The sequence below is a fragment of the Balaenoptera borealis genome, assembly GCF_965194805.1.
Source record: "Balaenoptera borealis genome assembly, chromosome: 5".
Taxonomy (NCBI): domain Eukaryota; kingdom Metazoa; phylum Chordata; class Mammalia; order Artiodactyla; family Balaenopteridae; genus Balaenoptera; species Balaenoptera borealis.
The window spans coordinates 53,778,877-53,793,104 of record NC_138862.1 but is presented as its reverse complement, the minus strand read 5'-3'; the positions used below and the strand labels follow the sequence as shown (position 1 = coordinate 53,793,104).

The window sequence follows — 14,228 nt, the reverse complement described above, 5'->3', positions numbered from 1 at the left end:
CCTTTTTATATTCTGAAAAAGGTAATGCCTGAGATGAATCTTTGAAAGATAAGTTAGGAAGAACAACAAGGATTTTGGAGAAGGGCATGTGAGATTGAAAAAACAAAATGACAGGCACAAAGATGTGGGAAGAGAGTTCATGGAGTATACTGGGTACTGTGAACAGCTCAGTATGCCTAGGATATTAAGAGATAAGTTTGGAAAGGAAGAAAAGCCACATCATACAGGCTGGTGGGTGGCATTCTGAGTAGACTGAGGTTTCGATGTCAAGACACTTGAGTTTTAGACCGACCTGCACTTAAGAAGCTTTGGGGAGCTGGGCCGGTAAATTAACTCCTGGTGTCTTTTAATCTATGAAAAAGGGGAGATTTAGAGTTGATAAATTTTATATCTTCCGTTCATATTTTTCTTTTACATTTTTGTGATTATACCTTATCAATCAAAAATAATTACTCCTCGTGCTCTACACATGTAAAAAAAGTTATTTTCATGTTTATTAGAAATAAAGAAAATATTAATCTTAATTAGGATAAAAACAACTAAATGCTATTTCAAAAATACTTTTAAATTTTATTTATTAAAGTAACAAAAGACCCCTATGTTTTTACTAAATAATACAATTAGCAGTGGAATACTTTTTAATAATTTTGAAAATTTTGGTTTAACATTTTGTGATGCAACAATATGTTCCTTTATCTTAAAGGCACAAATTAAGTACGTTTTTTTATTTACTTATTTTTATTATTTATTTATTTTTGGCTGTGTTGGGTCTTCGTTTCTGTGCAAGGGCTTTCTCTAGTTGTGGCAAGCGGGGGCCACTCTTCATTGCGATGCGCAGGCCTCTCACTATCGTGGCCTCTCTTGTTGCGGAGCACAGGCTCCAGACGCGCAGGCTCAGTAGTTGTGGCTCACGGGCCTAGTTGCTCCGCGGCATGTGGGATCTTCCCAGACCAGGGCTCGAACCCGTGTCCCCTGCATTAGCAGGCAGATTCTCAACCACTGCACCACCAGGGAAGCCCTAATATTGTTTTTAATAGATTCCTACCCATAGCTGCTTGCTATGGTAAAGGTTAAAAATTTGAAATTTTCATCTTTTTGTAAAAGAAAATATTTTATTTAATGCCTAAACTTAACTATTTTATGGTCTTTGCTGTGAGTTAGCTTATGAAAATTCATGAGCTACAGAATATTTTCATAATCACACTTGATAACATTACAAAGTTTTGTAAAGATTTTACTACTTACAGGTCTTGTTTCTATAAAATTAACTACATTAGTGTTATCCCCATGTTTCCCTCAGAATTATGCATATATCATTGTGACAACCAAGTGGAGTGAGTGCCAATATGTATATTAAGAATAAATTAAATATTTTTTAAAAATAAATAAGTAGAAAGAGAAGCTCTATTGTTTTCATCCTACATCCCAATACACCACTTTGGAACCCATTTCTTTATGTAATTAATTTAGAAAAAAAATTATATGAACAGGTTTTTAACTCAATCACATTGGTAATGCAACAAGATCTCTGTTTAAGGACATAATTTAACATTAAGATATTGTTTTTTTGAAAAGATTAAATTCTAAAAGAAACTTGATGCCAATGCCTTTTTTCCTTTGGACAATTATGAAGGTTCTTTTCTGTAAAGCATAATTTGAAGTTTTATCTTTTAGGCTATAGTTAATTAGCATAAGTTGCTTAGAGGATGTTTTGGGAAAGGAAAAGAAACAGGAAAGGCCACCTGCAGAGCACAATAATCAGAAGTTCTTACATGGAGATTATAGCACTAACAGTTTTACAAAGAAAAGGCACATACTCTAGTGATTATTGATTGCCTCTTGGGGAAGGGCAGGAGGGGGTGCAAAAGAGAGCGGGGAACTTGAGAGAATTTAAGGGTTTGAACATCTGATTAAGAAGCACAATTAAAGGATCCAGTAAGGGAAATACATTTGTGCAGATGGCTGTGAAAGAAAAATGATTGTCTTTGCTGTCATGGGTCATAAATTCACTCTTTTTCTCACAAAAGAGATAATTGATGCTTCAAACATTATGGACCAAAAGTACAGCAGTGAACCCACAGTTAGTATTGAGTTCATATTGTTTTTTCTTAAATGTTACTGGAAGAATGGCTTTTAGGACAGAACAAAATTCCATTACCAATGATAAAAAAAACTATTTCAAAAGAGGGAACCAGGGTGATTGCTTCCTCCTTATGAATTGATCTATTTTTTGCCTTCATGCAGTGTTCGTTTTCATCAAACCTTGTAGTTTTTTCAGAAAATGACGGGGATAGAATTAGAGAAAAAATGGTCTGCTCTTTTAATTTATTTTAAAAATTGTATTTAAAAAGTTTATTTTTTTAATAAAAAGGAAGAAGGAAGGAGAAGAAATACTAGAACAATAGCATGTATGAGGGTAATGCTGCGATTTCAGTTTCTCCCAAATGGTCATTATTTCCTTCCCTGTGCTCTCTTTATGCTCTTCCACATCCCCTTCCTTGCTCAGCAAAGCACATTTTCCTTCTCTTGTTAAAGCAAAACCCTATCCTTCTAGTTTCCAGAAGAATTTCGTAGTTGAATGTTCTTTGTTATTATTATCTTTATGTGAGATTGAGCAATATAATCTCCCTGAGCTTCAATTACTTTTGTAAGGTGGGAGTTCATAATTTGTCCTTTTCACTATAAATCCTTGAAAGGTTGAAATAGGTAGTTTATCTCTTTCTACTTGTGGTATATATCATGATACATCACACAAAATGGTAGCTCAATAAATATTGTCCTTTTCTGAATAACAAACTGACAGTTGTTCCCCCAAATGGTCATTATTTCTTGAGCTAATATGTGTGAAATGACAATATATAAATATATTTTTATAAATTAAATCACAAAGGAATTTAATTATTCCCATTTTATATAAGTCATATCTAGACACAAAGAAGATTCAAGACAAAACTGTATAATAACCATCAAAGCAGGAATGACTCATATTATGGATGAGGCACTTTGACTCTTATGTATTTTAACTCATTTATTCCTTACCACAAGGCTTCACCTTAAGTTTGTCCACATTGGACAACAGAACTTTAATTCCAATTATCATATATGTACAACCCTTTTAGAACACCTACATACAACACATATAGTAACAGGACATTTTTAATTCGTCTTTAATGCAAGCTTTCGTGAAGTCGGCAAAAGAGTTTGTTGATACTGATGTCTAAATCTACACTTGTAAGAAGGATTAAAATCAGCTCACTCTACAGATACAAAAACTATTATGAGTTTACACATCAATTCCCCAGATCTTTTCCACCAGGAACTGATGGTAACTCTCAGTGTAACTAAGGGGTGTAGCCCAGTTAGATCCAGTTCTGCAGGTTTTATATTGTTCTTGTCCCATGCTGAGATGTCCACTTTTTGCTTGTAGATTTTTTTTGTGTGTGTGTTAATTTTCTGATTAACCTGGGAAGTTACCATGGAAAGTTTTTACTCTGACCTGAGTTGTTGCATCCAGTGTTCTTGTGAAATGGAAGAGGGGTCACAAAAAAATCATTCAAACATTTTTGTCAGTGAGACTCTCTTCTTGTTTGGATCTTGATTTCAAAATGGCTTCCCCATGGAATAAGAGGCATCAAAGCCATAACACACTACCATAAAATGAGAGCCTGTCCTCAAGTCTTATGGGACAGGTAATCAGTGAAACCATGCTGTTTTGACTGCTGAAGACCAGTTTCTGATGGCTGCCAATGCCGTGAGATCCTGTGTTCTGTGTCTGAATTATTCTGCAATAGATCTTTCCAGAAATATCGTTCCCTCTTCTCTACCTTCCTACCACACTTATTCACTTGCCACTTATTCCCCTGCTATTCTTGCCTCAATATGCTCTCTTAGAGCATTATTAGATTTTATACACTTAGAACATTATTAATTTAGTGTTTAATATATTTTGTACCATGATCTTTCATTTCAGATATACTAGAACATATACGCAAGCCATTTCATAAAGAGAAATCTTGCCTAAAGACCGCTAAGTATCAAAGCTCCAAGAGAAGAGGTCACTTAGAAAACGGTTGGCCATGTGTTTTTTTGCATTGCTGGCAAAATAAGTTCCCTTTGAAATATTATGAATAAGTCATCATCTAGGCTACAGGCCAGCTTTAATATTTCTGTTCTCTGGAATGCCCCAGTGGAATGTTATGCAAGCCCAGCAGATAGCAGGTGAGGCTTTCAGGGACAATGCCCCAAATAGCTTTCAGTGCTGCCGACTTCAACTTTGCTTCAAGTTGAACTGGCATCCTGCCCAAGAAAAGCAAAGAGTTCATGGTTTAGGGGAGCATCCCTGACCCAGATACCTAATATCAGACAATGTCTTCGCTGAGACATGAGCTCAAAATATGCTTTTGACATTGAGTACACCACAATGTCTCTCTCTTTTTCTTTGCATCTATAATATCTATCAGATATAGGAATGCCAATGATAAATGACAATGAAAAAAGAGTGACTAAGCAGTTGAGTGTATTAAACATTGATCTCCCAGAGCCCCTAAGCTAATTATTTAGTCTCAGGTCATTTGTGTTAGGTTCACTCTCCCTCACAGCGTATTTTCATCCCCCAGATATATTACTTCTTATTTGTCAAAATCAGTATAAGAAACAGTAGCAGCAAGTTCCCAAGAATAATGTTCTTTAAAAAAAAGGAAACCCACTATCCTTGCAAACTAATATATTATTCAGCCATCAATATATCTACCTATACATCCATTCATTCACTTGTTCATTCACCCACTTATTTAACAGGAAGATTTTTTAACGCCAAATTAATTTCTAAGCACTCTGCTGGGTATTAGAGATACGGAGGTGAACAAGCCGGAGCCCTTTTCTGAGGGAGGGACCACAATCTTTTGGCTTAATAAGATTAAAAAAATCAAAGAATTACAGTAGGCAGCCCTACGATAGGATTTTGCTCAAGACTATTTTAACATAGCAGAAGAGCACCTGATTGAATTAAGAAAGTCAGGAAGTTTTCTTGAGGAAGTAGCACTTGAATTATGTCTTGAAGGATAAAATGAATAATCCAAGTGGATAGAGGGAAGTAGCAGTGCTCTATGCATATGCAACGCCCTACAAGCATAAAGTGAACATGACATATTCTGAGCTACATATGAATAGGGAGGTGGTAGTGGGATGATGTGTAGGTTGCATAAGCCAACTGTTGTATGACATTTTAAGAAACTTCTATTTGATTCTGAAGCCAGTGTTTATTCGCTGAAGTATTTTAAGCAGTAGGCTTGTGGATTTATTAGGGTCTGGTATGGGGAATTGATTAGAAGATTTGAGACAGTAGACAAGGAAATGAATCAGGAGGGCTTGGCACTAATGACCCCTTCACCTAATTAAGTCCTCTTCTTCCTACTAACCTATTTACTTTCTTCTCATCATAAATGGTCTTACCTTTTGCTAATCTACCTGAGATATTTTAGAGTAAATTTGATTAAAATATTTATTTAAGATAATATGTGCACAGCACTATGAGGAAGTAGAGGAATAAAAGATAAACATGGATATTTTCTCCTCTCAAGAAGTTTTTTATTAAATTGGAAACATTCAGGACCCAAGTATCTTTATACAGATAGGATGGAAGAAGAATGTTTATGAGAGAGATTGAAAAGAAGGAGAGATAATATCTATCTAAGACAGAGGGGGATTGTGAAAGGCTTCAAGAGGAAAATTATCAGAAGAAAATGACTAGAATTTCAATCAGTGAAACTAAGAAAGAGGAGAAGGAGAAATTTCAAAGAAAGAGATGTTATGCAGATCTTCTGGCATGCATCATGTAGCCTTTTTTTCCTTCTTTCTTTAGGGAACAGACGGAATTAATGGATTGTGACCAGTTCTTTAGAATCTAACCAAGGTGGAGATGTCCTTCTGTAAGTTATTTGTATATTGTATAGTGACAAAATGAACAAGATATACCAAGACCCTGCTTTAATGTATTTAAGCAAATATTTATTTTTCTCCTTCTATGTCGCAGGTACTGTTTCAGGTCCTAGAAATATAATGGTGAAAAATACAAGTAAAATGTGTGTCCTAAATATCTTACATTCTATATGGGGAAGACATATAATAAATGTAAACATTTAAAGAGATTAGGTTATTTCTGTAAATGTTAAATTCTATAGAGGAAATAAATCTGAGTAATGGGATAGACTCAGGTAGGTAGGGCTTGGGCAGGCTGTCTGGATAGGTGATCATGGGGAACTTCTGAATAGTTTAACTTTTTAAAACTTTTTAATGAGGTATAAATATACACAAAAAAAGTATAAAACATCACTAACCTTTTAGGCATTGCTTTATATTTTGGGAGGGACATATTTTTACATGTTCACCATATAGATCAGGATATGGACCATGTTTAGCACCACAGAATTTTCCTTTGGCCCCTTTGCTAACAATACCCTGTTGTCAACTGCCTGTTGAGTATCTTACATTTGAAATAAGAATAATGAAAAGAGATCAACCCTCTGAAAATCTGCAAGCAAGGTATTCCAGGCAAATTTAACAGCAAGTACAAATACTCTGAGGCAAAAAAAAAAAGCTTGATTCTTTAAGACAGAAAATTAATGTCAAAGTAGCTATAACATAGTGAAACATAGAAAAATGGTAGAAGATTATATCAGAGAGTTACACAGCAGGAAGGTTATGTAAGGCTTTTACTTCCACAAAAGAATCTGGATTTTTCAGCTTCCAGTGTAGAACCTGTTAAAGAGATATAAAAATGTCAAATATCATTGGTTGTTGTAAACATTCATTCCAAAAATGTTCATGCAGAAGGTATGTAGAGATTGAACTATGACAGTGGGCATGGAAGCTAGGAGCCCAATAATGAGTTTGTACTCAAGAAAATAGATGATGGAGTCATGAATTTTGGTAGTAGCAGTGGAAGTGGATAAGGTTTGCTAGATTCAATAAAAATGTAAGGAAATGAAGCAAGGTAATAGGACAGATTAACTGGTTGTGGCATATTCAAAACAGAAATAAATTGAGGATGATTCTTAGGCCTAAGCAACTAAGTGACTAATGGAAATATTCATCAAGATGGAGAATACTTGGCAAGAGTTAGGGATGTATGTAAAGACATGAGTCTAGTTTGACCATTTATGTTTGAGATGCCCAAGGGAGATGTTAGACAGATTTCGGATTCAATTTGGGGATTCTATGTTAGATACTATATTTCAAAACATGAGACAGAATGAAATTACCCCAGGAGGGAGTACAGATAGAGAAACAAAGAGAACTGAGGCATAGCAGCAGAGAAGTACAAACTAGCAAGGGAGACTCGGAAGGAGTAGACAGAAAGATAAGAGAAAAATAAGAGAATGAGATACAATAAATGCCAACTGACACAATCTCTTTCAGACTCAATGTCACAGAGACTTTGATAAGACAAAAGGTTGAGAGTTGGCCGTAGGATTTGGCAAGTTAAAGAACTTTGGGGAACAAAGAGGTTCTATTTCTTATTAATCCAATATTTTTTATCTGTTGATTTAGTCATTGTTCAAGAAGAATTTACACAAAAGCCATAGTCTTCTTTTTCTTTTTTTCTTAAAACAATTTTTTATTGATGTATAGTTGATTTACAATATTATAAAAGTTCTAGGTGTACAACATAGTGATTTACAATTTTTAAAAACTATACTCCATTTATAATGATTTTAAAATATTGGCTATGTTCCCCATGCTGTACAATATATCCTTATAGCTTATTTATTTCATCCATAGTAGTTTGTACCTCTTAATCCCCTGCCCCTATGGTGCCCCTCCCTCCTTCCCCTTCCCCACTGATAACCACTAGTTGGTTCTCTATATCTGTGAGTCTGTTTCTTTTTTGTTATATTCCCTAGTTTGTTTTATTTTTTAGATTCCACATATAAGTGATATCATACAGTATTTGTCTTTCTCTGACTTATTTCACTAAGCATAATACCCTCCAAGTCCATCCACCTTGTTGCAAATGGTAAAATTTATTTTTAATTCATGGTCTTTAAAAGGGAATATTTACAAACTTTAGGCTTTCTTGGTGCTTGAATGATACTCAGTGTCAGCAAGGCCACATCCTCACTGAGAAAAACAAGTAACAAAAAAGATAATGTTAAGGTGACCCTGAGTAGTATTTATATCTCCACTTTCAGCTTTTCAGCATTTTAAAAATCCCATTACTCTCAGTCCACCAGTGTTTCTGATTTAATATTCTTTTATATATATGATTCTAATTTAGACAGACATAATCACTAGTCCATTTTCCCAAAGCAGTTCACCTCTTACTGTATCATAGCTGGCCACTGCCGTCTTTATAACTGAAGAGAAACAGGATCTACTTCTTCTTTTCATCAAATGTGGTTAAGATATATAATTTAACACATTTTTTAATGAAGACCATATTTTTTAGAGAAGTTTAAGTTTCACAGCAAAATTGAGAGGAAGGTACAGAGATTTTCCATATATCCTCTGCCCCCACACCTGCATAACCTCTCCACGGTTCAACAAAATTGTAATAAACATGGTGCTATAACACAAGAGATAAAAAAAATAAATACAGTGACAAAATGTGTGCACAGGATTTCTCCTTTTCAAAAGAGAGTATTTGTTGAAACCAAATACAGGGGAGCACACGCACACACGCACACGCACACACAGACACACACATACTTTTTTCTCCTTCCCCTAAAACAAAAGAGAAGCATCTCTCCAAAGTATGTAAATTCTGTCACTTGAGAGGCAAAAACTCTGTGGGAGGGGATATACACTTCTGGCATTGTGACTAGGAAATGTGGGCCAGTCTTCCCACCATGAACAGATAGAAAACCTAATCAAAATATGTTATTGAAAAACTACTTGAAGGTATCATAAAGGCAACAAGGCACTAAAAAATTAGTAACCAAGGTCTTAAAGAAGAAAAATCCTAGATAGAGAAGCCTGGTATATGGAAAATGCCAAAAGGCAAGTGAGAAGCTGAACAGAGCTTTCTTATGGGGCTCAGAGTGACACAGCTGAAATCCAGAGCCTGCCAAGGAAGCAATGCCTATAAGCACACATGATAAGGACTGTACTCTAGGAGTTAGTGTGATCTAGAAAAGGTCTGGTTCTCACAGGGTAAGGAAGTCCAACTTCATATCACCTAGCTTCCTACAGTTAGACTAAATTCATAGAAGGTTATTAGTTCCCTAGACATACATCCTTTTCAAGGAAGAAAAGACATAACACTAGGCTTAATTATATACAATTTATACAATTTATGTTACCCAAACTAAAATCATCAGGCATATGGGAAAAAAGAACATTCTTTTTTTAAAAAAGAAAATATGGGTAATAGAGCGAGACATATAAAGGATTCAGGTAATGAAGTTATACAATAACTTTAAAATAATATCCTGAATATGTGTGATAATGGCATTACACAATGACTTTAATATATGTATCCTGAATATTTTCAAAGAAATAGATATAATTGAGATGTTCTGAAAAGAAATAGTGTTTAAGAAAATGAAAATCTGGGCACTGAAAAACACAGTAACTGAAATTAAGAATATGATGGAAAGGTTTCACAACAGATAACAAACATCTGAAAATATCATTAGTAAAATGGAAGATAAGTCAGAACACTGTGTGAAGAAGTACAGTGAATAAAAATGATAGAAAAAGCACAAAACAATATGATATACCTAGGAGTTACAGTGAGGCGGACTACCATATGTGTGACTGGAGTCCCAGAAAGAGAAGAAAGAATGGAATAGAAGCAATGTGTGGAAAGACATGGCTGCAGTTTTCTAAATCATTAGAGTTTTGAAAATAATAACTCAAGAGTAACGATGAACCTCTAAAAAGAAATGAAATTGAGTTATTTGTAGTGAGGTGGATGGATGTAGAGTCTGTCATACAGAGTGAAGTAAGTCAGAAAGAGAAAAACAAATACTGTATGCTAACACATATATATGGAATCTAAAAAAAAAAAAAGTGGTTCTGAAGAACCTAGGGGCAGGACAGGGATAAAGATGCAGACGTAGAGAATGGACTTGAGGACACAGGAAGGGGGAAGGGTAAGCTGGGATGAAGTGAGAGTAGCATTGACATATATACACTAGCAAATGTAAAATAGATAGCTAGTGGGAAGCAGCCGCATAGCACAGGGAGATCAGTTCAGTGCTTTGTGACCACCTAGAGGGGTGGGATAAGGAGGGTGGGAGGGAGGGGATATGGGAATATATGTATACATAGAGCTGATTCACTTTGTTATACAGCAGAAACTAACACAACATTGTAAAGCACTTATCCTCCAATAAAGATGTTAAAAAAAAAAAAGAATAACAATGACTCTCAAGCAGGATAAATACAAAGAAAGTTGTACCTGACATAGCACAGTAAAGTTGCTGATAAGGGATAAAGATTAAAATCTTAAAAGCAAACACAGAAAAAGATAGGTTAAAGTAAAAGGAGCAAGAATTAGACAAAAACAGTCCTTTCCATATCTAAGAAGAGGATTGTATTAGTTATCTATTGGTGCATAACAAATTATCCCTAACTTAGTTGCTTAAAACAATTAGCATTTATTGTTTTAGAGATTTTTGGTAGTAATCTGGAAGCAGCATAGCTGGGTGGTTTGGGCTCAAGGTCTCTCAAGAGACTGCATCCAAGCTGTCCACTGAAGTGTGGTTCTCTCAAAGCTCAAGTGGGAGAGGGTCTATTTCCAAGCTCACTCAGGTGACTATTGGCAGGCCTTGGAAAATCTTCCAGGCTTATTCACACGGCTGCCTGTTTGCCTGATTTCCTTACTCTACGGGCTGCCTCATAGGCTGCCTGAGTGTCATCATGGCACTCTTTCCAGGGCAGCCTCCCCACATGGCAGCTGGCTTCCCTCAGAGAGAGCGAATGAGGGTGAGAGAACATACCGACATGGAAGTCAATGTCTTTTTTTTTTTTAATTTATTTATTTTATTTATTTATTTTTGGCTGTGTTGGGTCTTCGTTGCTGGGCACGGGCTTTCTCTAGTTGCGGTGAGCGGGGGCTACTCTCCGTTGCGGTGCACGGGCTTCTCATTGCGGTGGCTTCTCTTGTTGCAGAGCACAGGCTCTAGGCACGTGGGCTTCAGTAGTTGTGGCATGCGGGCTCAGTAGTTGTGGCTCGCGGGCTCTAGAGCGCAGGCTCAGTAGTTGTGGCGCACGGGCTTAGTTGCTCCACGGCATGTGGAATCTTCCCGGACCAGGGCTCGAACCCGTGTCCCCTGCATTGGCAGGCGGATTCTTAACCACTGCACCACCAAGGAAGCCCTCAATGTCTTTTTTATAACCTAATGTCCAAAGTGGCATCCCATCACTGCTACTGTGTTTTATTTACTAGGATAAAGTCACCTGGTTGGCCTTGTGCTTTCTTGATAGAGCAGCATTGAAGTGTCATGTGGAATTGCTATTTAACAAGTTACTACAAACTTAGTATATTAAAACAACCTTTTTATTTGATTCATTTTGGATCAGGAAATAGAGATGGGCTGAAGTAGGTGGTACCTACCGCAGCTGGGTTGTCCAAGGTAGGTTCTTCATTCACATGACTGGTGCCTCAGTTGTTCTTGGTCTGACTGTCTCTCTTCCCACACGACGTGCCATCCTGTAGAACCTCTCCATATAGCTTGTATTTCTTATGGCATGGTGATCTCAGGATAATCACACTTCTTACATTGTATATGGCTTCCAAGAGTCAGGAAAAGAAATCAAGGCCCTTGCCAATCAAGGGCCACACCCAGGACCAGTGCTGCATCACTTCTCCTGTATTCATATCGTCATGGTAGTCACACAGTCAGCCTAGATACCGGGGGTGGGGTTGTAAATGTCACTTCTTAATTAGGAATTAGGAAGGTCACATTGCAGAAGAAAATTGTTTTAGAGATAATGTTGTTGTCATCTTTGGGACAATGTAATATTTCACATTCTGCTCTCTGGCCACAACAACCCACATCCCACTTACATGCAAAATACACTTACCCTCTCCCTGAAGATTTCATCCCATTATGGCACTGAGGTCACATTTTACTGGTAGGGGGCTGAATTTGATCCTTGTTTTGAGGCTGCTCCTTAAATTGAGGATCTTTTGTTATCTGAAGCTAGCCCTGGCTCCTTTATAGATCCTCAAAATCCATACTGAAAAGTGCCCAATTCCCTCTTTATCTCAACTTTCTGAAGCCATATTTCATTATACATAACTAAAAAACCAGTTGGCATTTCCAACATTCTGCTAAACATCTGCTAAACCAGATCCTCGAGTTCATAGGCACATTTTTACTATACATTTCCTTCTATATTATTTATTGCTGTATAAAATAAATACCCCAAAACTTAGCATCTTAAGACAATATAAAGCAAAATTAATATTCTCACATATTTTCTGAGTATCAGGAATCTGGAAGTGCTTTAGATGGATGGTTCTGGCTCAGGATCTCCCATAAGGCTGCAGTCAAGATGTCAGCAAAGGTTGCAACTATCCGATAGCATGGCTGGAGGTGGAGAATCAGCATTCAAGATAGCTCACTTAGAGGGTATTGGCAGAACACTTCAACTGACTGCTGGCAGAAGGCCTCAGCATCACAGGACAGCCTGGGAGTCTTCCCAGCATCACAGATGTTTCCTCAAGAGTAAATGCTCCAAAATAGAGGGCAAGGAAGAAGCTGCAGTTCTTTTTATGACCTAATTTCTGAAGTCATACATTTCCATTTCATTCCAGTAGAAGCAAATCACTAAGGTCAGACATACTCAAAGAGGGAAATTAAGCTTCACCTCTTACAAGGGGGAGTATCTAAGAATTTGTGGACATATTCTATAAGTGCCACATCTACGTTACCTCAGTCAATAGGTTTGCTAAATTTTCTATTATTATGTAACACAATTTATCTTTTCTCCAGCCTTCAATAACACTTTTCTCAGTTTCGTTCCACTGCCACAAATCGTCTACTTGAGGTCCTTCACACTGCCACGCAACATGTGGTCCTAAATCCAAAGCCATGTGTTTTACATTTCTGTTATAACACAAAAACCTACTTCCAGTACCAAATTTAGGTTCTGGAATATATTTCTGAATAACAAACCCTCCCAAACCATCAGTGGATTAAAACAGCAACCATTTACTATGTGTGGTCATCCTGTGGGTCAGGTGTTTTGTCAAGACATAATGGTGGGGGGGACCTTCAAGATGGCAGAGGAGTAAGACGTGGAGACCACCTTCTTCCCCACAAATACATCAAAAATACATCTACATGTGGAATAACTCCTACAGAACACCTACTGAATGCTGGCAGAAGACCTCAGACTTCCCAAAAGGCAAGAAAATCCCCACATACCTGGGTAGGGCAAAAGAAAAAAGAAAAAACAGAGACAAAAGAATAGGGACGGGACCTGCACCAGTGAGAGGGAGCTGTGAAGGAGGAGAGGTTTCCACGCACTAGGAAGCCCCTTCACTGGTGGAGATGGAGGGTGGTGAGGGAAAAGCTTTGGAGTCACAGAGGAGAGCGCAGTAACAGGGGTGCAGAGGGCAAAGTGGAGAGATTCCCGCACAGAGGATCAGTGCCAACCAGCACTCACCAGCCTGAGAGGCTTGTCTGCTCACCCAATGGGCCGGGGTGGGAGCTGGGAGCTGAGGCTTGGGCTTCAGAGGTCAGATCCCAGGGAGAGGACTGGGGTTTGGCTGCGTGAACACAGCCTGAAAGGGGGCAGAGCTCCAGAGCTACATGGGAGGGAGTCCAGGAAAATGTCTGGACCTGCCTGAAAGGCAAGAAACCATTGTTTTGGGGTGTGCGAGGAGACGGGATTCCTTCCCTGTCTGCCCACAGAAGGCTGAGCACCGCCTAAATGAGCTCCAGAGATGGGTGCGAGCCACAGCTATCAGCTCGGACCCCGGAGACGGGCATGAGACGCTAATGCTGCTGCTGCAGCCACCAAGAAGCCTGTGTGCAAGCACAGGTCACTATCCACACCTCCCCTCCTGGGAGCCTGTGCTGCCCACCACTGCCAGGGTCCCGTGATCCAGGAACAACTTCCCTGGGAGAACACACGGTGCACCTCAAGCTGTTGCAATGTCATGCCAGCCTCTGCTGCTGCAGGCTCTCCACACATTCCTATTATAACTACTGTACCCCTCCCTCCCCATGGCATGAGTGAGCCAGAGCCCCCTAATCAGCCGCTGTTTTAAC

General features: G+C 38.0%; 1 protein-coding gene across 1 annotated transcript in view; it reads left to right on the top strand.

Moving 5' to 3' along the window:
- Nucleotides 1-14,228, top strand: part of LOC309629284 (uncharacterized protein) — a 1,158,831-nt gene that overhangs the window by 942,881 nt on the left and 201,722 nt on the right. Inside the window, exon 11 of the mRNA XM_082393108.1 lies at nucleotides 5,861-5,927. The gene's annotated coding sequence lies outside the window, so the exon portion shown is untranslated. The remainder of the gene's footprint in view (nucleotides 1-5,860; nucleotides 5,928-14,228) is intronic.